Source organism: Panulirus ornatus, chromosome 44, assembly GCF_036320965.1.
Source record: "Panulirus ornatus isolate Po-2019 chromosome 44, ASM3632096v1, whole genome shotgun sequence".
NCBI classification, from domain to species: domain Eukaryota; kingdom Metazoa; phylum Arthropoda; class Malacostraca; order Decapoda; family Palinuridae; genus Panulirus; species Panulirus ornatus.
The window spans coordinates 3,622,987-3,649,125 of record NC_092267.1 but is presented as its reverse complement, the minus strand read 5'-3'; the positions used below and the strand labels follow the sequence as shown (position 1 = coordinate 3,649,125).

At 42.0% G+C, this 26,139-nt stretch overlaps 1 protein-coding gene across 2 annotated transcripts in view; it reads right to left on the bottom strand.

Annotated features, from left to right (window-relative positions):
- The window catches only part of LOC139762673 (uncharacterized), a 188,442-nt gene that overhangs the window by 28,875 nt on the left and 133,428 nt on the right, over positions 1-26,139 (bottom strand). The gene's annotated exons all lie outside the window — the stretch shown is intronic.

Sequence of the window (26,139 nt, the reverse complement as noted above, 5' to 3'; positions counted from 1 at the left end):
TCAATAATGTGTAGATATGGGGAGATATACAGCCTAATGATGCCTCGATAATGTGTAGATATGGGGAGATATACAGCCTAATGATGCCTCGATAATGTGTAGATATGGGGATCTATACAGCCTAATGATGCCTCAATAATGTGTAGATATGGGGAGATATACAGCCTAATGATGCCTCAATAATGTGGGATGTCGTACAGATATGGGGAGCTATAGAGCCTAATGATGCCTCGATAATGTGTAGATATGGGGAGATATACAGCCTAATGATGCCTCAATAATGTGTAGATATGGGGAGATATACAGCCTAATGATGCCTCGATAATGTGTAGATATGGGGAGATATACAGCCTAATGATGCCTCGATAATGTGTAGATATGGGGATCTATACAGCCTAATGATGCCTCAATAATGTGTAGATATGGGGAGATATACAGCCTAATGATGCCTCAATAATGTAGGATGTCGTATAGATATGGGGAGCTATACAGCCTAATGATGCCTCGGTAATGTGTAGATATGGGGAGATATACAGCCTAATGATGCCTCAATAATGTGTAGATATGGGGAGATATACAGCCTAATGATGCCTCGATAATGTGTAGATATGGGGAGATATACAGCCTAATGATGCCTCGGTAATGTAGGACGTTGTATAGATATGGGGAGATATACAGCCTACTGATACCTTAACGTGGGACGTCATAGAGATAAGGTGAACGATACTGCAAAAGTGCGATCCAGTGCACTAGCCTGATACTCAAACTTATGAAGGTGACAGTCATTTGAATTAGACAGTTGGGAAAAGAAATCTATTGTAATGATGATTCTTTTTAATCTATATGATAATCAATGGATTGCAAACTGCAACACATCACCGAGTGCTTTCAAGTTTTCTTTTGTGATAGCAGAAGAACCCAAAAAAATCTATTCAAATAGCTATGGCATTAGAATCTAAGTCCAGAGAAATCATTCTCATTCTTTACTGTTCACTGTTGCGTCCCCATATTGAATATTGCGACCAGCCTTGGACACTACTTGAAGAAAGACAGACAGAATGGGAAGAGTTACAGCGGGAAATGACCAAAATGATTCCTGGAGTGAACAACAGATTTTACGAAAGCCGAAAAAAATTTTGATCAGACAAAAAAAAAAAAAAAGAAAAACCTCTGAAGAGGTGATCCAATACAGGTAATCAAAATTATGAAAGGCTTTATCTTAATCTAACAAGCTACTTAAGGCCTGAATCGTCTGACTTCACATAATAATGGTCACAAAAGTTTCGTCTCGAATGAGGCGAAGTACATTTACTTCAAAGGGATTACTAATGTAAGGAATGATGTGCCAATTCGAGTGGTTGAGAACAGTAATATAAATTACCATTACGAAAAAAACAATTATAAATATTTCCCTTCAAGTCCACGACTAACCATATTTACGCCTTCTTAGTTACATGAATTTAAAGGTTGATTTTCCCCAATTATCTGAATGCATCATTACTATCATCACGGCAGTCTATGAGTGTCTGGTCTTATCCACTCTAACAAACATCGTCGAAAGAAGCCAGTGGTTTGCTCGTTTGGATTCCTTTTTGTGTTCCTTCTTTGTATAGTATGTGTCAGTATTACATCTATAGAAAGACAATTGTACATACATCATGGGTCGGATTCGAGCCCTGGGTGGGGTAGGTGGACGTTCTTCCCTGGGTTATATAAATCATATACATCACGGGGTAGGATTCGAACCTTGGGACGAACGTCCAGCTAGCTAACCCTAGCAGGGTTCGAGTCTGACCAGTGATGTATACGTTTTATATTGATTTGTTTTTAGTCTATGACTTTACATTCCATTTCCTCTCATCTCTTACAAAAGCTGTCTTTAATCAGAGAATATTGACAAAAAGAAAAACACAAGTGCTTGTATTCCTTGATTTCAAATTCGTTTCTACTGGACTTTGAAACTTTTTTTTGGTTATCCTTGACCTTAGCTGAAAACCCTCTGTTCTATATTTCCCTCCTGTTTACGTAACGTTTTAAAGCTGATGTTTACCTAAAATAAGTGGAAGAGGGTTGCTCTTCACTTTAAATAAGCAAGTGCAAGAGGGTTGCTTTAATATTTACAATAAGTCTCCGTTTTCGCCACTTTTAAGCATATGTTCCTCCCAATAATATCTTTTTTGTGTGATCCTTAATCAAGATTCCACATATATTTGCACCATATAACCTAGGCACACATAGTATAACGCACATATACCATCATCTTCATTCAGACCTGTTTCGTAATTCATGATCTTTGGATTTTTTTTCCTTTAATTACTTCTTAATCATATTCCTCGAGTTCCCTTAAGCTACTAACCTTCCCAAACAACCTCTTGAGCAACAGAGGCGAACCTAACCACTTTATGATCACAGTTCGGCAATTAAGATTACAAATCCATATAGTCAGATAAGGCACACACACAGATACACACACACACACACACACACACACACACACACACACACACACACAATAAGAGCAATTAGACAGACAATCGATGGTCGTTGACCATATGAGACTTTCTTCCCCCTCCCGCCCCACGACCATCTAATAAATTGACATTATTGTTCCAAAATGCCACACAGCAGTTCAAATCCAGCAGCCTCAGCGTTTGTATGAGGGACGATATTGCTATATAGATGGTATATATATATATATATATATATATATATATATATATATATATATATATATATATATATATTATCCCTGGGGATAGGGGATTAAGAATACTTCCCACGTATTCCCTGCGTGTCGTAGAAGGCGACTAAAAGGGGAGGGAGCGGGGGGCTGGAAATCCTCCCCTCTCGTTTTTTTCTTAATTTTCCAAAAGAAGGAACAGAGGGGGCCAGGTGAGGATATTCCAAAAAAGGCCCAGTCCTCTGTTCTTAACGCTACCTCGCTAACGCGGGAAATAGCAAATATTTTAAAAGAAAGAAAGAAATATATATATATATATATATATTTCCCACAAATATTCACCATTTCCCGCATGAGCGAGGTAGCGTTAAGAACAGAGGACTGAGCCAATGGGGGAACATCCTCAATCAGCCACCTTCTGTTCCTTCTTTTGAAAAGGTAAAAACTGGAGAAGAGGATTTCTAGCCCCCAGCTCCCTCCCCTTTTAGTCGCCTTATACGACACGCAGGGAATATGTGGGAAGTACTCTCTGCCCCCTATCCCCAGAGATTATATTATATATATATATATAATCCTTAACTGGATGGCCTCGATTCAGTTGCCTCTGCCACCATCAATAAAAAAGAAAAGGAAGTCTACAATCTGGTTAACCTGAGCTAGATTATAACAGTTACAAGACAGAAAACGAAAAGAGGAAGTTCCTGCTCAAGGAGGAAGCCGGAGGGAGGACATTTCCAGGATGCTTTAAACTAAAATAGTAGAATGTTTAGAAAAGAACTGATGGTTGGAGATTATGGCAATATAAAAGTAGGACAATTAATATCCAAGAAAGTGAAATAGGATGAAAAGTTGCCGGAAAAAGAAAGAAGAAAGTGGAGAGCTACGGAAGATGATCAAAGAAAATGGAAAACTTTTCCATACAGGGATGAAGAAATTAGGAAACTGAAGAATACAGTCGTAAAACATGACAAATGAAAGCAATCGAAACGACTGACATAAAAAAAAGGAGATAAGCGGTAAGAAAAAAAATAAAAATAGGTGAAGAAGGTCTTCCTTGGGTGTCCTTAAGACGGACGAGTTAAAGGAAATTCCCAATAATCATAAATCAGAAACTTGAAGAAAACAGTCGGCAGACTTTTTAGATGCTGAGGAATGAGAGAGAGAGAGAGAGAGAGAGAGAGAGAGAGAGAGAGAGAGAGAGAGAGAGAGAGAGAGAGAGAGAGAGAGAGAGAGAGATGCTCGGGCTGCTGCTGAAGACTGGGGACATAGAAGTAGAGAGGGACAAATCTACCTACCTATAGAGAGAAGAGCAATACATCTTAAGACAAAGCGACGTAGTCAAAAATGTTTATTGGTAGGTTTCGTGAGGGGACGAGGTGATGGCTACTGAAGATCAATGCACAGAAGCGGAGATGGAGGTTTGAGAAAGAAGCGTAGACGATTTAACCACTGCAGATCTCAGCTGACTAGCGAGATAAAATCAGGGAGCCAGTGGGTCGGAGGACTATGAGTACTTCTCAAAAGAAAAAAAAAAAACAATTTCGAACAGAAAAAACAATAAAAAAGAAAGGGAAGAAAATGCAGATCAAAAGAGAAGACTGCACAATGCATTTTCTGTGGTAAAAGGAAGAAAACGGATTTATGATACGTACAAGAATACGACGACCAGATCAGTTTCCTTTCGATATGAAGTAGCCAAGCAGTATTTATTGAGAAGTTCAACAAATGAGGTAGATGAAAAATACGTCAGGAGAGGAAAGAATAAAGACAGAAAGCAATAAAACAAGGGCGATCAAGCTAGGCTTAAAAGCATTAGCGAGGTAACGCAAGGAAACAGACGAAAGAATAGCCCAAACCACCCATATACATATGTATATACATAAACACCCACACACGCACATATACGTACCTATACATTTTAACGTATAAATACATATATACACACAGACATATACATATATACACATGGACACGTCCTTCATCCACTCTCGTCGCCACCCCGCCACATGTGATATGGCACCCCCCCCCTCCCCCCGCGAGGAACCGCTAGGAAAAGACAACTAAGGCAACATTCGTTCACACTCAGTCTGTAGCTGTCATGTGTAATGCACCGAAACCACAGCTCCCTTTCCACATCCAGGCCCTACAAAACTTTCCATGGTTTACCCCAGACGCTTCACATACCCTGGTTCAATCCAGTGAGAGCATGTCGACCCTGGTACACCACATCGTTTCAATTCACTCTATTCCTTGTACGCCTTTCGCTCAAAATTTTTTTCACTCCATCCTTCCATCTCCAATTTGGTCTCCCACTTCTCGTTCCCTCCACCTCTGACACATATATCCTCTTTGTCAATCTTTCCTCACTCATTCTCTCCATGTGACCAAACCATTTCCATACATCCTCTTCTGCTCTTTCTTAACCACACTTTTTACTACCACACATCTCTCTTACCCTTTCATTACTTACTCGATAAAACCACCTCACCCCACATATTATTCTCAAACATTTCACTTCCAGCACATCCATCCTCTCCGCACAACCCTATCTATAGCCTATGCCTCACATATAACATTGTTGGAACCACTATTCCTTCAAACATACCCATTTTTGCTCTCCGAGGTAACCTTCTCGCCTTCCACATATTCTTCAACGCTCCCAGAACCTTCGCTCCCTCCCCCACCCTGTGACCCACTTCCGCTTCCATTGTTCCATCTACTGCCACATCCACTCCCAGATATCTAAAACACTTCACTTCCTCCAGTTTTTATCCATTCAAACTAACCTTCTAATTAACTTGTCCCTTATTCCTACTGAACCTAATAACCTTGCTCTTATTCACATTTACTCTCAGCTTTCTTCTTTGACACACTTTACCAAACTCAGTCAACAGCTTCTGCAGTTTCTCACTCGAATCAGCCAACAGCGTTGTATCATCAGCGAACAATTACTGACTCACTTCCCAAGCCCTCTCACCCACAACAGACTGCCTATTTGCCCCTCTCTCCAAAACACTTGCATTCACCTCCCTAACAACCCCATCCATAAACAAATTAAACAACCATGGAGATATTATGCACCCCTGCCGCAAACCGACATTCACTGAGAACCAATCACTTCCTCTTCCTACTCGAACACATGCCTTACATCCTCGATGAATACTTCTCACTGCTGCTAGCAATTTACCCCCTACACCATATATTCTTAATACCTTCCACAGAGCACCTCTATCAACTATCATATGCCTTCTCCAGATCCATAAATGCTACATACAAATCCATTGGCTTTTCTAAGTATCTCTCATGCATTCTTCAAAGCAGACACCTGATCAACACATCCTCTACCACTTCTGAAACCACACTGCTCTTCCCCACCCTGATGCTCTGTACATACCTTCACCCTCTCAATCAATACCCTCCCATATAATTTCCCAGAAATACTCAACAAACGTATACCTCTGTAATTTGAACACTCACCTTTATCCCCTTTGCCTTTGTACAATGGCACTATGCATGCATTCCACCAATCCTCAGGCACTTCATGAACCATACATACATTGAATATCCTTACCTACCAGTCAACAACGCAGTCACCCCTTTTTTTAATAAATTCCAATGCAATACCATTCCAACCCGCCCTTTTGCCGGCTTTCATCTTCCGCAAAGCTTTCACTACCTCTTCTCTATCTATCAAATCATTCTCCCCGACCCTCTCACCTCGCACACAACCTCGACCAAAACACCCTATATCTGCCACTCTATCAAATACATCCAACAAACCTTCAAAATACTCATTCCATCTCCCTGTGACTTCACCAATACTTTTTATCTCCCTATTTGCCCCCTTCACCGTTGTTCCCATTTGTTCTCTTGTCTTACGCACTTTATCTACCTGCTTCCAAAACATCATTTCATTCTCCCTGAAATCTATGATACTCTCTCACCCGAACTCTCATTTGCCCTCTTTTTCACCTCTTGCACCTTTCTCTTGACGTCTTGCCTCTTTCTTTTATACATCTCCCAGTCATTTGCACTATTTCCCTGCAAACTTCGTCCAAATGCCTCTTTCTTCTCTTTCATTGATAATCTTACTTCTCTATCCCACCACTCACTACCCTTTCTTATCTGCCCACCTCCCACCTTTCTCATACAACAGGCATCTTTTGCGCAAGCCATCACTGCTTCCCTAAATACATCCCATTCCTCCCCCATTCCCCTTACGTCATTTGCTCTCACCCTTGTCCATTCTGCACTGAATCTCTCCTGGTACTTCCTCAAACAAGTCTCCTTTCCAAGCTCACTTGCTCTCACCACTCTCTTCACCCCAATATTTTCTCTTCTTTTCTGGACACCTCTACATATCTTCACTTTCGCCTCCACAAGATACTGATCAGACATTCCTCCAGTTGCCCATCTCAGCACATTAATATCCAAAAGTCTCTCTTTCGCGCTCCTATCAATTAACACGTAATCCAATAACGCTCTCTGGCCATCTCTCCTACTTACATACGTATACTTATGTATATCTCTTTTTAAACCAGGTATTCCCAATCACCAGTCCTTTTTCAGCACACAAATCTAAAAGCTCTTCATTTCCATTTATAACACTGAACACCCCATGTACACCAATTATAACCTCGTGCATCTAAGCTGCTAATACTATCACTCAGCTGCTCCCAAAATCTTCTCATGCCCAGGTGCATAGGAACCAATAATCACCCATCTCTCTCCATCCACATTGCTTTACCCATATCAATCTAGAGTTTACTCTTTTACACCATCACATACTCCCACAACTGCTTTAGCAGTAGTGCTACTCCTTCCTTTGCTCTTGTCCTTTCACCAACCCCTGATTTTACTCCCAAGACATTCCCAAACCACTCTTTCCCTTTACCCTTGAGCTTCGTTTCACTCAAGAGCCATAACATCCAGGTTCCTTTCCTCAAACATACCACCTATCTCTCCTTTTTTTCATCTTGGTTACAGCCATACACATTTAGACACCCCAATCTGAGCCTTCAAGGAGGATGAGCACTCCCTGCATGATTCCTTCCGTTTCCCCTTTTACAAAGTTAAAATACAAGGAGGGGAGGGTTTCTGGCCCCCCGCTCCCGTCCCCTTTAGTCGCCTTCTACGACACGCGGATAATGCGTGGGAAGTATTCTTTCTCCCCTATCCCCTAGATAGTTAAGACGTCCTGGATTATGGTATTCAGTAATTGTCATCTCCGTTAACACAGAATAACTGCATTGCTGTTATATGCTTACATCAACTTATAAACTCGAAGAAACTTCTGATCCAGAAAAGTATAAAAGTCTGTTCTTTTCTAAATATTGGGTCAGGCAACTTACAGATCACAGAAATAGGGTGACCGCGATCAAACTCTACTTATAAAGTTATGCATACAAGAAGTAAATCATTACGAAAGTATGGAAAGTAATGGAAAGTCAATACCCTAAATTATTAGGTATAAAAAAGCAGTGGTATTAAAAGCATCTTTACACAACATAGCTCACGAACCCGAAGTCCAGAACTGTACACCCAAGGCCGACCATAAGGGAGCCTCATGCAGTGGCTGGCGGACCCTTTCAATAAGGAACTATACAAGTTCCTCCAAAGTGTGCCAAACCGACCGACATGCACTGGCTCGTTTAAGCATGAGGGATCCAGCAACCAACAGTATGGACGATCAATCTTTCGTCAAGGAAGCTTAGCCAGAGATCAAGCTCTAGAGAAAGTGAGTGATGATCTAAAAAGAATATTATGTATACTAAAGATAATATAACTTAGGAGGAGCTTCAAGTTTTTCCCATTCAAAGTTTACTGAAATGACCGTCTGAAACGTGTAACAATATTGGGTGAAGATTATAACATACATACAAACACGCACACACACATACACGTATAACAGTGTGGCGACACAAATGTAAATCACTCTCTCTATAATACACAAACTAATAATGAAACTACACACACACACATTATATATATATATATATATATATATATATATATATATATATATATATATATATATATATATATATATATATATATATGCAGGAAATAAATAAAGTCAAGCTCTTTCGTACAGTTCTACTGTCAAGACTGAGTACAGATAGAGAGGACCAGAATATAATATAGCAGCCGCCACTGGGCGAGGCAGGCAAATGAATTACGAAACACATGCAAGGATTAAGGCACGTTGACCCTCTTGCCAATGGCCTCAACTTATCGAACGATTCCCTTATACTACCCAGGGAGATTATATGTATGTTGGCCGAAGTCTACAGCAGGGGTTGAACCAGACTCAGGTGAACGTCGTCTGTGCAGTTCTGCTTAGGTATGCTGTAACACAAAGTTTCGTGATTCGTGTTACATTCTCAAGTGACTGGAGATGAAAACAAGGTCCAGGTATATATGTACAAGTCAAGGATGAGGAGACAAACTATTGACCAACGAGGGATTAATGAGGTAGGAGGCTAGCCCCTTGTCTGACCAATCAAAGCTCGCCCCCCTTCAAATCGGAGGGGTGGGTGTGCTACGCCAAGTGATGTCATCCCTTATCCAGACGTTCTCGCTGGGGCAGGTCAAGGATCGGGTGCTCGGCAAAACCAAGAACTCGTCAGCTTGCGGGGGTCATGCTCGGGGATATCTCCTTACTGTAACGTCAGACAGACAGCGTCGTAACAGGTTCCCTACTAAGGGCGCTCTTCGCACATTTCTACGTGGGCACGATCAAGAAGCCCCTACTTACTGTCGGTATGTGGACGATGTCTTCATTCCACTTTGGGATACGAAGGAGCTCCGGAAGTTGAGTACAGGTTCATGGTCGAGTCCGGCCTCAATTTCACGTTAGACAACATCACCGACGGCGCGGTGTGTTACCTCAATATATCATTGAACCAATCGCACCACCACTTCAACACCATCGTTCACGTCAGAGCCACAAACCGTGGACAGTGTCTGACTGGTAAGGATGAGTCCCCAGCGGTATAGGGACTCCACCACGATTGCTTGTGATCGACAGCCCTTATCCCGCTGCTCGTCATGGACTGCTACCAATCAAGACCGGGTCGCTTAGGTTCTAGTTAATAGCGGATATTCAGACAGGGAAATCTTGGTCTGTACTCGCAAGGACCTGGACAGATGGTATCAAGGAAGCCATACAAAAAGAAAACCACTGAACCAGACGTCCCTAAATCAGGCAGTGGCTAATGACCCAATCCGCCTTTACTACAAGGCCTTCATGTCCACTTGGATGAACGAGCGATCAAGGGCGTAATAAAGAGAAACCCAAAGACCTGAAAACATCACATCTCTTGCTGAAAAAAAAAAAAAAATACAAAGGCCAACTACTTTTCAGATGAGTGAATATATCAACGCCCACACAAGGACTATACGCCCCTTACGTCATGTATAGGCATGGCCAGTAAATTGTACCAACGTCTTTCATGTCATCTAGAAAGTGAAACCCCGAAAACACATCCGAGATCCTACCACACCACCACCACCTCACAAAGATGTTGGAGAAAGGGATGTCCACATTAGACTCTTCACTAAGTTCCAGACGCTTTCAGACGCTCGAGGTCCTTCTACATCAAGGAGAGATCCCCAGGCTAAGACTGACGAACTCCAGGTCTTCCCCAGCATCCGATCCTTGACCTGGACCAACGAGAGCGGGTGAAGAAGTGATGACGTCACGTCGCGGCACGCCCCCCCCGCCGATCTGAGGCAGCGAACGTTCATTGGTCGGACAAGGGAGGGAGTACCGCCCACCTCATCTATCTCTAATCAATAATTTTTCTCCTGATCGTTGAATTGTGGTTATCTACCTACCTGGACCTTGTTGTACTTTCCTCACGCTTGAGAACGTGACACGAAGCGGTGTGTTACTGTACACTGAAAAAGAATTACATGATTGATATCAACAGAACTTGGCTCTGGTGGAAACTACCCAAACATATAAGTGAAACAAGTTGAAGATATCAGTGAGAAATTGATGAATGTTGAATTAGCTGTCATTCCGTGAAACATATTCGTAATCTGCCGCCTCAGTCTGTTAGAAGGCGCATCCTGAGTGGAGACACATTTATGGCGTTGCTCAACTGTCAGGAGTAGAGTTCCATTAAACAATTTTTGAATATAAAGGAGTCCAGTATGTCCCTGCTACACGAAGTATCGCAACCTTGGACTGCGGAAACCTACAGAGATGCCATTGGGTAAGGTGTGTATATATATATATATATATATATATATATATATATATATATATATATATATATATATATATATATTTTCTTCTTTCAAACTATTCGCCATTTCCCGCATTAGCGAGGTAGCGTTAAGAACAGAGGACTGGGTCTTTCAGGGACTACCCTCACCTGGCCCAATTCTCTGTTCCTTCTTTTGGAAAATTAAAAAAAAAACGAGAGGGGAGGATTTCCAGCCCCCCACTCCCTCCCCTTTTAGTCGCCTTCTACGACACGCAGGGAATACGTGGGAAGTATTCTTGCTCCCCTATCCCTATATATGATTTCGGTGCATTATACATGACAGCTAGAGACAGAGTGTGAACGAATGTGGCCTTTGTTGTCCTTTCCTAGCGCCACCTCGCGCACATGCTGGGGGATGGGGTTGTTATTTCATGTGTGGCGGGGTGGCGACGAGAATGAATAAAGGCAGACAGTATGAATTATGTACATGTGTATATATGTATATGTCTGTGTATGTATATATATGTATACGTTTAAATGTATAAGTATATATATGTGCGTGTGTGGACGTATGTATATACATGTGTATGTGGGTGGGTTGGGCCATTTTTTCGTCTGTTTCCTTGCGCTACGTCTCTAACGCGGGAGACAGCGACAAAGTATGATAATGATATATATATATATATATATATATATATATATATATATATATATATATATATATATATATATATATATATATATATATATTTCTTTTTCTTTCAAACTATTCGCCATTTCCCGCGTTAGCAAGGTAGTGATAAGAACAGAGGACTGGGCCTCTGAGGGAATATCCTCACCTGGCCCCTTTCTCTGTTCCTTCTTTTGGAAAATTAAAAAAAAAAAAACAAAAGGGGAGGATTTCCAGCCCCCCCGCTCCCTCCCCTTTTAGTCGCCTTCTCCGACACGCAGGGAATACGTGGGAAGTATTCTTTCTCCCCTATCCCCAGGGGTATATATATATATATATATATATATATATATATATATATATATATATATATATATATATATATATATAAAGTTAAGAGTAAATGTGAATAAGAGCAAGGTTATTAGGTACAGTAGGGTTGAGGGTCAAGTCAATTGGGAGGTGAGTTTGAATGGAGAAAAACTGGAGGAAGTGAAGTGTTTTAGATATCTGGGAGTGGATCTGTCAGCGGATGGAACCATGGAAGCGGAAGTGGATCATAGGGTGGGGGAGGGGGCGAAAATTTTGGGAGCCTTGAAAAATGTGTGGAAGTCGAGAACATTATCCCGGAAAGCAAAAATGGGTATGTTTGAAGGAATAGTAGTTCCAACAATGTTGTATGGTTGCGAGGCGTGGGCTATGGATAGAGTTGTGCGCAGGAGGATGGATGTGCTGGAAATGAGATGTTTGAGGACAATGTGTGGTGTGAGGTGGTTTGATCGAGTAAGTAACGTAAGGGTAAGAGAGATGTGTGGAAATAAAAAGAGCGTGGTTGAGAGAGCAGAAGAGGGTGTTTTGAAATGGTTTGGGCACATGGAGAGAATGAGTGAGGAAAGATTGACCAAGAGGATATATGTGTCGGAGGTGGAGGGAACGAGGAGAAGAGGGAGACCAAATTGGAGGTGGAAAGATGGAGTGAAAAGGATTTTGTGTGATCGGGGCATGAACATGCAGGAGGGTGAAAGGAGGGCAAGGAATAGAGTGAATTGGAGCGATGTGGTATACAGGGGTTGACGTGCTGTCAGTGGATTGAATCAAGGCATGTGAAGCGTCCGGGGTAAACCAAGGAAAGCTGTGTAGGTATGTATATTTGCGTGTGTGGACGTGTGTATGTACATGTGTATGGGGGGGGTTGGGCCATTTCTTTCGTCTGTTTCCTTGCGCTACCTCGCAAACGCGGGAGACAGCGACAAAGTATAAAAAAAAAAAAAAAAAAATAAAGTTAGCTATCAAAAGGCCTCTTATTCTAATGATCATGTATGAACAGCACGAGGTATACTGTGCCAGTGTCTCTAGCCTCAGTCCTCGAGCAGTTTGGACCGACACTTGACGAGTGATCTTCAGTGATGAGGTCAAGTGACCGCCAAGACCCAGACCATTGTCAGCTTCGTCACCTGCCATTGTTACACGCACAAGTGTTCGTTCTTCCACGTACCGACGACCGCAAGGGTTTTTTTTTTACCCATATTTTTCTAAATAAAAAAAAAATGCATTTGATCTACCCAAGACATTAACATTATAAATTATTTATTTTCCTAACAATAATTAAATGATTTATTTTCCTAACAGTAGACGCAATGTTAGTATCTTCAACTACCTCTCTGATACAAAAATTATTGTTGCCAATATCACCGAAGTAGTGAAAATACAAGTCCCTGCCCTTCGCTCTTTCTGCCCATTTATTTGAGTGTTAAACAAGATCGACTTATTTCACATATTCTTATTTCATACTTCAGTGAAATTTCCAGCGTTAGCAAGGTAGCGCCAGGAACAGACGAAGAAAAGCAACTCGTGTAATGCACCGAAAACATAGCTCCTTATTCACATCCAGGCCCGACAGACGTCTCCATGGATCACCAAGGACGCTTCATATATGTGTATGTATGTATCCATGTATGAAGAAGGTATGCGAGAAATACTTAGAAAAACATATGGAATTGTATGTAACATTTATGGATCGGGAGAAGGCATATGATAGAGTTGATAAAGGTTCTCTGGGAAGGTATTAAGAGTATATGGTGTGGGAGGCAAGTTGCTAGAAGCAGTGAAAAGTTTTTATCGAGGATGTAAAGCATGTGTACGAGAAGTTAGAGAGGAAAATGATTTGTTCCCAGTAAATATCAGGTTGCGGCAGGGATGCGTGATGTCTCCATGGTTTTTTAATTTGTTAATGGATGGGGTTGTTAGGGAGGTAAATGTAAGAGTTCTCGAGATAGGGGTAAGTATGCAGTCTATTGTTGATGAGAGAGCCTGGGAAGTGAGTCAGTTGTAGTTCGCTGATGATACAGCGCTGGTGGATGATTCGGGTGACAAACTGCAGATGTTGGTGACAGTGTGGTAAAGTGTGTGAAAGAAGAAAGCCGAGAGTAAATGTGAATAAGAGCAAGGTTATTAGGTTCAGTAGGGTTGAGGGGTAAGTTAATTGGACGATAAGTTTGAATGGAGAAAAACTAGAGGAAGTGAAGTGTATCTGGGAGTGGACTTAGCAACTGATGGAACCATGGAAGCGGAAGTGAGGCACAGGGTGGAAGAGGGGGCGAAAGTTCTGGGAGCGTTGAAGAAGGTGTGGAAGGCGAGAACGTTGTCTCGGAGAGCAAAATGGGTATGTTTGAAGGAATAGTGGTTCCAACTATGTTATATTGTTGGAAGGCATGGGCTATAGATAGGGTTGTGCGGAGGAGGGTGGATGTGTTGGAAATGAAATGTCTGAGAACAATATGTGGTGTGAGGTGGTTTGATCGAGTAAGTAGTGAAAGGGTAAGAGAGATGTGTGATAAAAAGAGCGCGGCTGAGACAGCAGAAGAGGGTGTATTGAAGTGGTTTGGTCACAAGGAGAGAATGAGTGAGGAAAGATTGACAAAAAGGATATGTGTGTCAGAGGTGGAGGGAACGAGGAGAAGTGGGAGACCAAATTGGAGGTGGAAGGATAGAGTGAAAAACATTTTGAGCGTTCGGGGCCCGAACATACGGGAGGGTGAAAGGCGTGCAAGGAAGAGAGTGAATTGGAACGATGTGGCATTTCGGGGTCGACGTGCAGTCAATGGATTGGACCAGGGCATATGAAGCGTCTGGTGTAAACCATGGAAAGTTCTGTGGGGCTTGGATGTGGAAAGGGAGCTACGGTTTCGGTGCATTATTACATGACAGCTAGAGACTGACTGTGAACGAATGTGGCCTTTGTTGTCTTTTCTAGGGCTACCTTGCGCGCGCGCGGGAGGAGGGAGGCGCCATTTCATGCGTAGCGGGGTGGCGACGGAAATGGATGAAGGCAGGAGGTATAAATAAGTGCATGTGTATATATGTATATGTCTGTGTATGTATATGGATGTATACGTTGAAATGTATATCTATATGGGCGTGTGCGGACGTTTATGTATATACATGTGTGTGTGGGTGGGTTGGGCCATTCTTTCGTCTGTTTCCTTGCGCTGCCTCGCTAACGCGGGAGACAGCGACTAAATATAATCATATATATATATATATATATATATATATATATATATATATATATATATATATATATATATATATGAACACACAGAAAATGAAGAAACCATTTAATCTTTAAAATTTCGCAATAATCACTCTGGGACGTACAACAGAGACTGCAACATATTTGGGCAATAGTGTGGGAGACTGGCAACCCTGACCCATAAAGTCCTCGACTAGTGACTGTGGGAGGGGAGAAGCAGGCGCCGCTGGCTGACCCCGTCTGTATGTGGTGTCGCGTAAGGAGGGGGACTTGCCCCATGTGGTTTACGTCATATGTGGATGATGGCGGTTGAGAGAGGACTAGCACCTCTAAATTATAATCATTTAACGGTGATGGCCCTCTGGCTGGCAGAACTGGAGGTTTCATCTCACTCTATCTAGGGATTACGGTAGGAGGAGGTATTAGATCGGGTCTGATGGCTACTAATGTCCCTCTCTTGGGTGACTGCCAGAGGCACACTGGGGAAAGAACATCTCGGGTTTAAGTCACCTGCCAGTGATGGCCTCTGGGGGACGTGGGTGAACACACGACACTGGTCCATCCAATCCGTTGTTGACGTTCACGAGAGAGATCCATAACATTGATCCACTTATGAAGTGCGACGCTGGGAGGAAGATATGGAACCAGCGCTCACCTCATCTGGCCATGATGGACTTGGGTAAAGATGGCATCCAATATCACTTAAGACTCGTCTTTAAGTAATGCTTTATAAAGGAAGGCGTAGCAAACTGGTTCAAATCTTATCTATAGTTAATATTATAGGCAGGAAGGAGTGATGTACGGCTCATTTTCATCTGAAGTCAATGGTATCGCAACGAAGTAATGGGTATCATCTCTCCTTAGCTGATGTTCCGTTAGTGAACGAGATGTTCCATTAGTGAACGAGATATAGTTACAACCTATCTATAGCCTACGTCATGCAAGGGAAGGAAAGACTTTTGGGTTCACCTTATCCTTAGCTGATGCTGTAGGGCTGGAGTGGCTTGTATGCGACTCCAACTTAACCTGTGACTGATGTCTGTGTCAGGACTGTATCGCGTAATGATCCATCTATGGCCTATAGCATGACGGGAGTGGCACATGCGACCATCCCATCAGTATGTGATGGAAGAGGGACGGTATACAGGGTCCAACCTCGGTCGCTGATTATCTTGCGTGTAATTGTCTCAAGTGCGTCTGGCTTTCGGGTTGCCAGCATCACGACTCTCTCTCATCACACAGGACGAAGGAGACCCAAACCCACGATCCCAGCGTATGGGTGAGGGAGCTAAGTCAGTATCTCACAGTACCCTCCCTCACCCGGAACCATTAGCATTAAACGTTCGACATGGGCGTCGCATAATCGCATTCAAAATACGTTTCGTAATGGAATGTATTCTGTGGGACTGGCGAAATTCGATCTCGAACAAAATTGCTTAATTGTATCACAAGTGCATAATATAGAGTCGACATAACTCTCATGAATATTAATACCACATAATGCACACGAATGGCAAAACATAACTATTTATGCAAGCCCTTTAGGCTTATTCCCCTTCCCACCAGTGGATGCCAGGCCATCCCCCAGCTCCCGCCTTCCTCCTCGAAGTGATAAGGCGCCTGGCAACCATATATCACGACGAAAAAGGATGATGGGGGAACAGGCGTGGTCCCTCTCGCTGCTAGCGTCACCATCCTACAGAAATAGACTCTACAAAGAATCGTTTTACCTGCGAATGGTTTCATTTTTTTTTTCTTTTTTGGTGCTTTAAGGATAGAATGACGAGACGACTTTGAAGTGGAAATGAACGCTGAAATATTGATGTGAAATAACTGAGCAGAGTAATCTCAAGTCTCCTTCCCTATGTAACAATTTCATACATCGTACTCGTAAAACAAAGGTAGGCAGAGTGTAGAGAGAGAGAGAGAATGAAATGAGAACATGACTCTTGTTCCCTTATACAGTTTGGCTTACGACCCTAATGAGTTAAGCTATACTCAACATTTCGCCTTTCATCATAAACAAATATTATCTTACCTCGTCGACAAACATCGAAAACATTTTTTTGCATGTGACATGATAGAAGAGTTTTGTATATAATCTAAGCAAACACATGTCTTCTCAGTGTTATAAGGCACAAGACACCTCCCGTCTGTGTGGTGTCTGTAACCTAATCACTGAGCCTGTCTTTTGATCCATAATCTTTACCATCAACTTTGCAATATAACGTTTATCACACGTACCTTTTTGCACCATGAAATGGTCAGTAATGAACGCGTATATTCAACAGCTAGTTACGGTAAGTAGAGGTTAGCACCCTTCTACTTCAAGCAACAAAGGCGTTTGACATTCCTAATAACTTCATTCACCGTCTGCGTGTTTTAAAAAGGGGAAAGACGACGTGTGCGAAAACACATCACCACATCAGGTGAGAGAACCAGCTCGATAGATTAAAGCTGCAACAGGTCTAAGAAAAAAAAAGAAAATAGATATATGTTATGCTCTTCCACTTCTTTCTAATCTCAACTGGATTTATCAAACAAGTGAAAATCTAAAAAGGCGAAAACCAAATAATGATAGCAAAAGGAAGACTTCCCTCTGGTGTGTTATAACAAGTGATGAAAGTAATATCAACTATCATATATACCGTCAAACGAAGACTTCTATTCGTGATAATGTCACAGGCTGGATCATATACTTTATATAGCTACTTTTGCCTCGCTGAACATTATGTTACAATGGAGATCCCAAAGGAGCACTTCTTTCGCAAATTCTCTTGAATGTCTTGATACATGACCTTCCATTACCTCAGGCCAAGCCACATCTTGAAGGCCATCTCATATGCAGACTATCACAACACCATCCTGACACCACAAATCAACATCATACATACAGCGTTGCATTGTACAACTGGGAACAATGGCTCGCCAAGACCAGAAGGTCTGCATTTCCACAATGGTCTTCGATCCCTCTTTTAACCCTAAGCAAACATCCTCGGTTTATCTTTAATGCACACTCACCATCATAGCACAAAACACCAACCATTCTAGGCATCACATATGACAAACAGACACACACACGGCATTCACTCCCCAAATCAATAACATCTCAAAAAGCAAGAGACAAACTATTTGCCCTCAGAACACTAATTGGCATCAGGTTTGGACAAGAAAAAAAGAACCTCCTTAACCTCCTGTACAAACAGTTCATCCCCTCTACTTTAAACAAAGCGTCACGTGCCTGGTCTTCGATCCTCTCAAAAGCAAATAAAACAAAGCTATAAATCACACAATATAGAGCACTCAGAACAATCACTGGCCACCTAGCAACCACAATCACTCGACAGCTTCACAGTGAAACAAAGATTCTCCCAATACTGTCCTGCTTCAAGATCCTCGGTATTCGAATCTATACAAGAGCACCAGATCCTCCCATCTTAATCGCTCTGTTAGATAACCACCAACCCCTAGGTTAAAGGTCCATCCCTGCCTCACATTTCAATAACTTCTCCTCACTAACACCGACAAACACGACCTCATTGCAATAACCCGACAAACCCTAAAGAAAACGATCTCCCAACACAGTTTTCAACTTCAACCCACCAGACATACACCCACTGGAAGCCACACTCCCTAGACAAACACGAGTTACACTCTCCCGTCTACACGCTCTCAAAACTACAAATATCGTTTCATTATATCCCAAGACTCTTCATGCCCATGATGCAATTACCATAAAGAAAACACCGAACACTTAACATTCAACTGCCCTGCACACTCTCTCTCTCTCTCTCTCTCTCTCTCTCTCTCTCTCTCTCTCTCTCTCTCTCTCTCTACACACACACACACACACAATCATAACACTTTATGACCTATGATCCAGACCGGTGGAAGTGGACAGCTTCCTGAGCGCTGCAGGAGCCTCATGATAACAGACGAAACCTATATGGCAGGAAGTAAGCAATCAAAATATGCAAGGCTGATACCTGGCATATATTCTAGATGGAACCTAGAGACACGGGAAATCCAAGGAAAAAAAAACCCACCCTGTTAGCCGTTAGCCAGCGACAAACATATATAGACGTACATGCGAAAACCTACGCAGTTACACACACACACACACACACACACACACACACAATACTAAAGCAGAAAAACAAACAAAAGTATAACACAAAACAGGTCCTACCCTCTTTCCCTTACAACCTATACAGAAACACGTACGCAGAGTCAGGTAATGAAAATTTACATTTACTGGAAAGCAAAAATGTTCACTAGTAATGATTGTCTGTCTATTCTAAAGACTTATATAATCATAGTGTTCTTATCCTATACTTTAGCATTAACTGTGATACTGCAACTTTTGAGAATAGAACAGATTAAGCTCAGCCTTTCCTTTTTTTTTGAAAAAAAATTCGAGTGTACCACTTCAAGCAGAGTAATGCCAGTTGTACATTTTGCCCTCCGTCTAGACAGATTTATATCCCTAATAGTTCATGGATGCACTGAGGTATTCTAATGAGTTATAAATCCCGTAGGTACTAGTTGGTGTGGCGATTTGTCTACACTGACTCAAATTTGTTGCTAGGGGAAGAGGGATTTGGCTAAATTTTCTTGGTTTATTTTTCCCATCATTTCCCCAAATGCGAATCGTTGGGTTTCTTCGTTCGAGAAAATTCTCGCCTTAGACACTGTTCTTAATTGAAGGTAATTACTAAATGGTGGTATAATATGCAACTGAAGGGTGACATGCCTGATTTTAGAATCTTTTGAGAAGTGAATCTTTTTTCATTCTTTTTTTTCAGCGGATCTGGGCATCAGTTGGTGACTGTATCGGGCGATACTTGGCGAAGTGGCTGCTGTCTCGTATAATATTATGTCTTACTAGTTTCCTTTGGGGATAAAAAAGTTAACGTACTATAAACCGACAAAGAATTGAGACTTCTAATACAGTGTTGAGGTTAGAAGTTACCCATGACCACTTTGAATTCATCACCTTGCCAAATCACTGCGTCCAAGTTTACTTGCAATTTGAGTCTTCAAATATGTCCTTTTCATCTCCCTAGATAATTTCCTCGATGATTTCTAAGAGTTCAGCGCATCGATAACAGTAACAGAAAACATACATATTAGGGAAATCATTCTAGAACTTGACACAAGAGTGTCAGGACGTGGCAGGACAGATCTTCCCATCTGACGTGATTTTGAGAGAATTTGGTGTGCAAGACAATCTCCACGGTTGGTATGAAGGCGGATCTTAATGTTTCTGTTGAATCCTACGTTTAAGATTTATGAGAGAGCAGAAAAGGGTGTGTTGAAATAGTTTGGACATATGGAGAGAATGAATGAGGAAAGATTGACAAAGGGGATATATGTGTCCGAGGTGGAGGAAAGAAGATGCGGCCACCATATTTGGAGATAGAAAGGAGTGATAAAGATTTTGAGCGATCGGGGCCTCAACATGCAGGAAGGTGATAGGCATGCACGGAATAGAATGAATTGGAACGATGAGGTATACTGGGGTTGACGTGCCGTCAATGGACTGAACCAGGGTATGTGAAACGTCTGGGGTAAACCATGGAAAGGTCTTTGGGACCTGGATGTGGATAGTGAGCTGTGGTTTAGGTGCATTACACATGACAGAATGGGTGTGAGCGGATGTGGTTTTCCAGCGTCTGTTTTCTAGATCTACCTCGCTGACGTATTCCTTGCGTGTCGTAAAAGGCGACTAAAAGGGGAGAGAGCGGGTGGGGAGAGGTTCCTCCTCTCTCATTTTTAATTTTCCAAAAGAACGAACAGAGAAAGGGCCAAGTGAGGATATTCCCTGAAAGGCTCGGTTCTCTGTTCTTAATGCTACCTCGCTAACGCAGGAAATGGCAAGCATGAAATATACATATATATACATACATACATATATATATATATATATATATATATATATATATATATATATATATATATATATATATATATATATATATATATATATATCTTAACCTGAGCAAAGGAGCAACGTACTAACTTGGTCACAGGCCAATTTCTAAGGGTAGAGGAACCCTGAAACCCTGGCAAAGTTATCATTATTTTGACATTCTTCCTCGACACATTCTTCCCCATCCCCAGACCCATTATAGTCCTCGGATACTTCACTGGAGCGAGAATCTGATTATCGTTATCAATAATTCATTTATCATAATTTCTGAGTGAAATTCTCTTTGCTTGATTTGATGGTTTTTACTCTTAACCCTATTGCGACTTATGATATTCTTGACATGCGTTAAGCAAGCCTTCAAAAACGTGTGATCGTCAACGGGAGACGAGCGAGGTCAAGTCACTAGGTGGCGTCAATATAGTTGCACTCGCCTGGCCACAACCGCTCACGACGGCGTGTCCCTTAAACCTGTCGCTGGTGAGGGTAAAGACGACCATTACTCGTGGGGTTTGGCCTCTTATCCATGCTTGTTACCCGAGCTGGAGGCTGCCTTCGCCTCCATGGTAAGGTTGTCGCCCAAATTCATTTGGTACAAGTGTGATCAATTTTTAATCACTTTACGCCAAGAGATAGTGATCGCTCCCAGATACCACTCAAGACATCCCTCGTTCTTGTAAATTCTCCTTACATCATCCTGTTGCTGTGTTATCGTGGTCTCAGAGAGAGAGAGAGAGAGAGAGAGAGAGAGAGAGAGAGAGAGAGAGAGAGAGAGAGAGAGAGAGAGAGAGAGAGAGAGAGGGTGGGGGACAGGTAGTCTGAACACCTCACAGGGACACGTCCCTGTCAAGTGCTTTTCAGAGCTGCCTGGTGTAACCTCCACTTCTGCTGTAGACTCGTCATTTGATTTCTTGTCTCTGACTTCCTTTCAGGTTTGCGACTGGAAGCAGCGAGTGGCCACACACCAGTCTGATAGCGGTTATCAGGTAGATGTTTGATCCAGTGGACATACGTGCATTCCTCCATGAACTTTTATCTTAAAAGAGGATCTGGTCCTTTTTCAGGAACTTTCTAGAGAAGACGGACTTGGTACAGTGTTAAATGCCTCTCACCAGTGATGAGTCTATGGGACAATGAGGTTATGCCGTGTTGCTATATATCAGCCGAACACCCCGAGGAATGGAACTGGCAAAAATAGCTGGGTAAATGGAATATCTCAAATGGGTTTTCGTTCGTCAAGGGGATCAAGTCTGATAAGGTGAATTACAGCTGCGTAGACTATCATGTAAAGACCATCAACAGATTCTAAAAAAAATTTCAAGGGATTGGCGTTGATTTAACGTGGACTGGTCTTAAGGTTACTGGGTGATCCCTGATGCAAAAGGAAGAGGCCCCAGAAGGTATTATTTTTGGTCCCTAAGGAAGATCTGTGGGAGTTCAACACCACGTATTTGGCCTTGCGTTGCTTACCCAAGTAAAGAGTAATTTGACCAATGGTCTAATCCACAAGACTGACAACAGAAATGACATCTTTATTCAGCTCACATAGGAAGAACATCTGGCTGCAGTGTTATTTACTGGTTCATGCTGTGCCATGAAGGTCAGTTGTTACTGCTAGATCTAGACAGCAACCCTGACAGCATTGCCTACAGCAAAGAGATGCGGGAGGAAATTTAAGATCCGTGAAACATCCCCTAACTAAGACATGCTAATAGGCCCTACATCAAAGCCCAGGATCTGGAGATTCCATAGCATCTACAAAGACAACCCACATTATGCTGCCAGAGAAGTCTCACTCGGATAGCATCCACGGCATATATCTCTCTGATGTAAGGCGTACGGAAATGTATGCGAGAGCTTCCGGGAGTAAGATTATCACTCCACAATACTCACAAGATTAACCTATGCACAGACGTGTAAGTCCAAGGAAGACTTAGATCTACGCTTGTGCAAGATTAACCTATGCACAGACGTGTCAGTCCAAGGAAGACTTAGATCTACGCTTCTGAAGAAGCCTTTGGCAAGAGATACATCCAGATCACGCCGTTAGAATGTGGTCACAAAGTGAGGCAAAGCAAATGATGCTTGAAAAGACGGGACTTTACTCTAGTGTGGGTTACGAACACGTAGTGACCATGGCTCAAACTAAGTTGCAGAATGCAATAATAGACGAAACTGAACCTGACCCTCCAGGAGCTCTGTGATGAAACTTATCCCATGATAACAATCTGTACAGACAGACAATCTCTCTCTCTCCCTCTCCGGAATACGTGTGGACCCTAATACAGAGCACACGCACTGCCACTTGACACATATTCTCAGCCAGAATCGATATTCGGTGAATCTTTAAAGTGGAAAAGTGTTTGACAAACTTCTGAGAGACAGAGGACCAGTTGACACGAAGACAGCATTAACCCTATCCTACGCTTGTTAATATATTCTTTGTTTTGTATGTTAGCCGAGACGGCAGGGTTAACTGAATGCCTTAATCAAGGCCACCTCATAAAGGCTTATATTATATATATATAATTTTTTTTTCATACTATTCGCCATTTCCCGAGTTGGCGAGGTAGCGTAAAGAACAGAGAACTGAGCCTTTGAGAGAATATCCTTACTCGGCCCCACTTAAATTAAAAAAAGAGATGGGAGGATTTCCAGCCACCCCCTCTCTCTCCACTTTTAGTCGCCTTTTACGACACGCAGAGAATGCGTGGGAAGTATTTTCTCCCATATCACGAGGGATAAAAATATATATATATATATATATGTTATTTATTTTCACTTATTTTACTCTGTCGCTGTCTTCCGCGTCAGCGAGGTAGCGCAAGTTAGCAGACGAAAGAATGGCCCAACCCACCCACATACAAATGTATATACATACACGTCCACACACGCACATATACATACCTATACATCTCAACGTATACATATATATACCCACAAAGACATATACATATATACACATGTATATGATTCATACTGTCTGCCCATATTCATTCCCGTCGCCACCCCGCCTCACATGAAATAAACCCCTCCCCCCACATGTGCGCGAGGTAGCGCTAGGAAAAGACACAAAGGCCCCATTCGTTCACACTCCGTCTCTAGCTGTCATGTATAAAGCACCGAAACCACAGCTCCCTTTCCACATCCAGCCCTCACAAAACTTTCCATGGTTTACCCCAGACGCTTCACATGCCCTGGTTTAATCCATTGACAGCACGTCGACCCCGGTATACCACATCGTTCCAATTCACTCTATTCCTTGCACGCCTTTCACCCTCCTGCATGTTCAGGCCCCGATCACTCAAAATCTTTTTCACTCCATCTTTCCACCTCCAATTTGGTCATCAACTTCTCCTCATTCCCTCCACCTCTGACACATATATCCCCTTTGTCAATCTTTCCACACTCTTTTTACCACCACACATCTCTTTTATCCTATCACTACTTACTCGATCAAACCACCTCACACCACATATTGTCCTTAAACATCTCATTTCCAGCACATCCACCCTTCTCCGCACAACTCCATCTATAGCCCAAGCCTCGCAACCATATAACATCATTGGAACCACTATTCCTTTAAACATACCCATTTTTGCTTTCCAAGATAACGTTCTCGACTTCCACATATTTTTCAACCCTCCTAGAACTTTCGCGACCTCCCCCACCCTATGATTCACTTCCGCTTCCATGGTTCCATCCGCTGCCAAATCCACTCCCAGATATCTAAAACACCACTTCCTCAAATTTTTCTGTAATCAAACTTACCTCCCAATTGACTTGTCCTTCAACCCTACTGTACCTAATAACCTTGCTCTTATTCACATTTACTCTCGGCTTTCTTCTTTCACACACTTTACCAAACTCAGTCACCAGCTTCTGTAGTTTCTCACCCGAATCAGCCACCAGCGCTGTATCATCAGCGAACAACAATTGACTCACTTCTCAAGCTTTCTCATCCACAGCAGACTTCATACTTGCCCCTCTTTCCAAAACTCTTGCATTCACCTCCCTAACAACCCCATCCATAAACAAATTAAACAACCATGGAGACATCACACACCCCTGCGACAAACAAACATTCACTGAAAACCAATCACTTTCCTCTCTTCCTACACGTACACATGCCTTACATCCTCAATAAAAACTTTTCACTGCTTCTAACAACTTACCTCCCACACCATATATTCTTAATACCTTCCACAGAGCATCTCTATCAACTCTATCATATGCCTTCTCCAGATCCATAAATGCTACATATAAATCCATTTGATTTTGTAAGTATTTCTCACATATATTCTTCAAAGCAAACACCTGATCCACACATCCTCTACCACTTTTGAAACCACACTGCTCTTCCCCAATCTGATTATTACACACACACACACACACACATATATATATATATATATATATATATATATATATATATATATATATATATGTCAAATTTGCCCTTTGAAGTGCATCAGCCTGTGGTGTAACTGTACGTTAATGTCCTGTAGCTTTTCCAAACAAAGGCATCAAAGGGCAACTTTGTTAAGCCAAGGACTCTTGATGAGAACAGATTAAATCTGACCTTGATGAGGAAGCTGTTTATGTACAGATAAGTAAGCGACTCATGTAAAATCAACAGCAATGCCATTCATCTAACGTATATGCTTTTGCCTAATAATCTGTTTGTACGATCACGTTTCAAGTGCAAGGACTGAAAAGGGAAAAAAAAAAATAAATTTGGATTGTAATTTCCTACGTTGCTGAAGTATATCTGTTGGTTCATGTTCTTGTTGATGTTTGAAAAGTCTTTTCGAACAGACATACATTTTTCAGTTGTATATCAATGACTTCGTTTTATTTCGATAATGCTCCCTATTCATGCACTGGACAGAGATGCTTTTGAAAATCGTATACGTCCGAGCAAAGGATCTGCAAGTGATGACTCAGTATTGAAGAACCTCATGCCTCCTGTGTTGACAATCTCCCAGTCTAACGTACCCAGATATCAGTTGTCGAGGCTCATACGAAGTAGTCCCTCTTGTTTTTAACCCACCAACCAACCTCTCGTTTTTCAACTTTTAGATTTAGCAGCTTTATATAAACAAGAAAGAA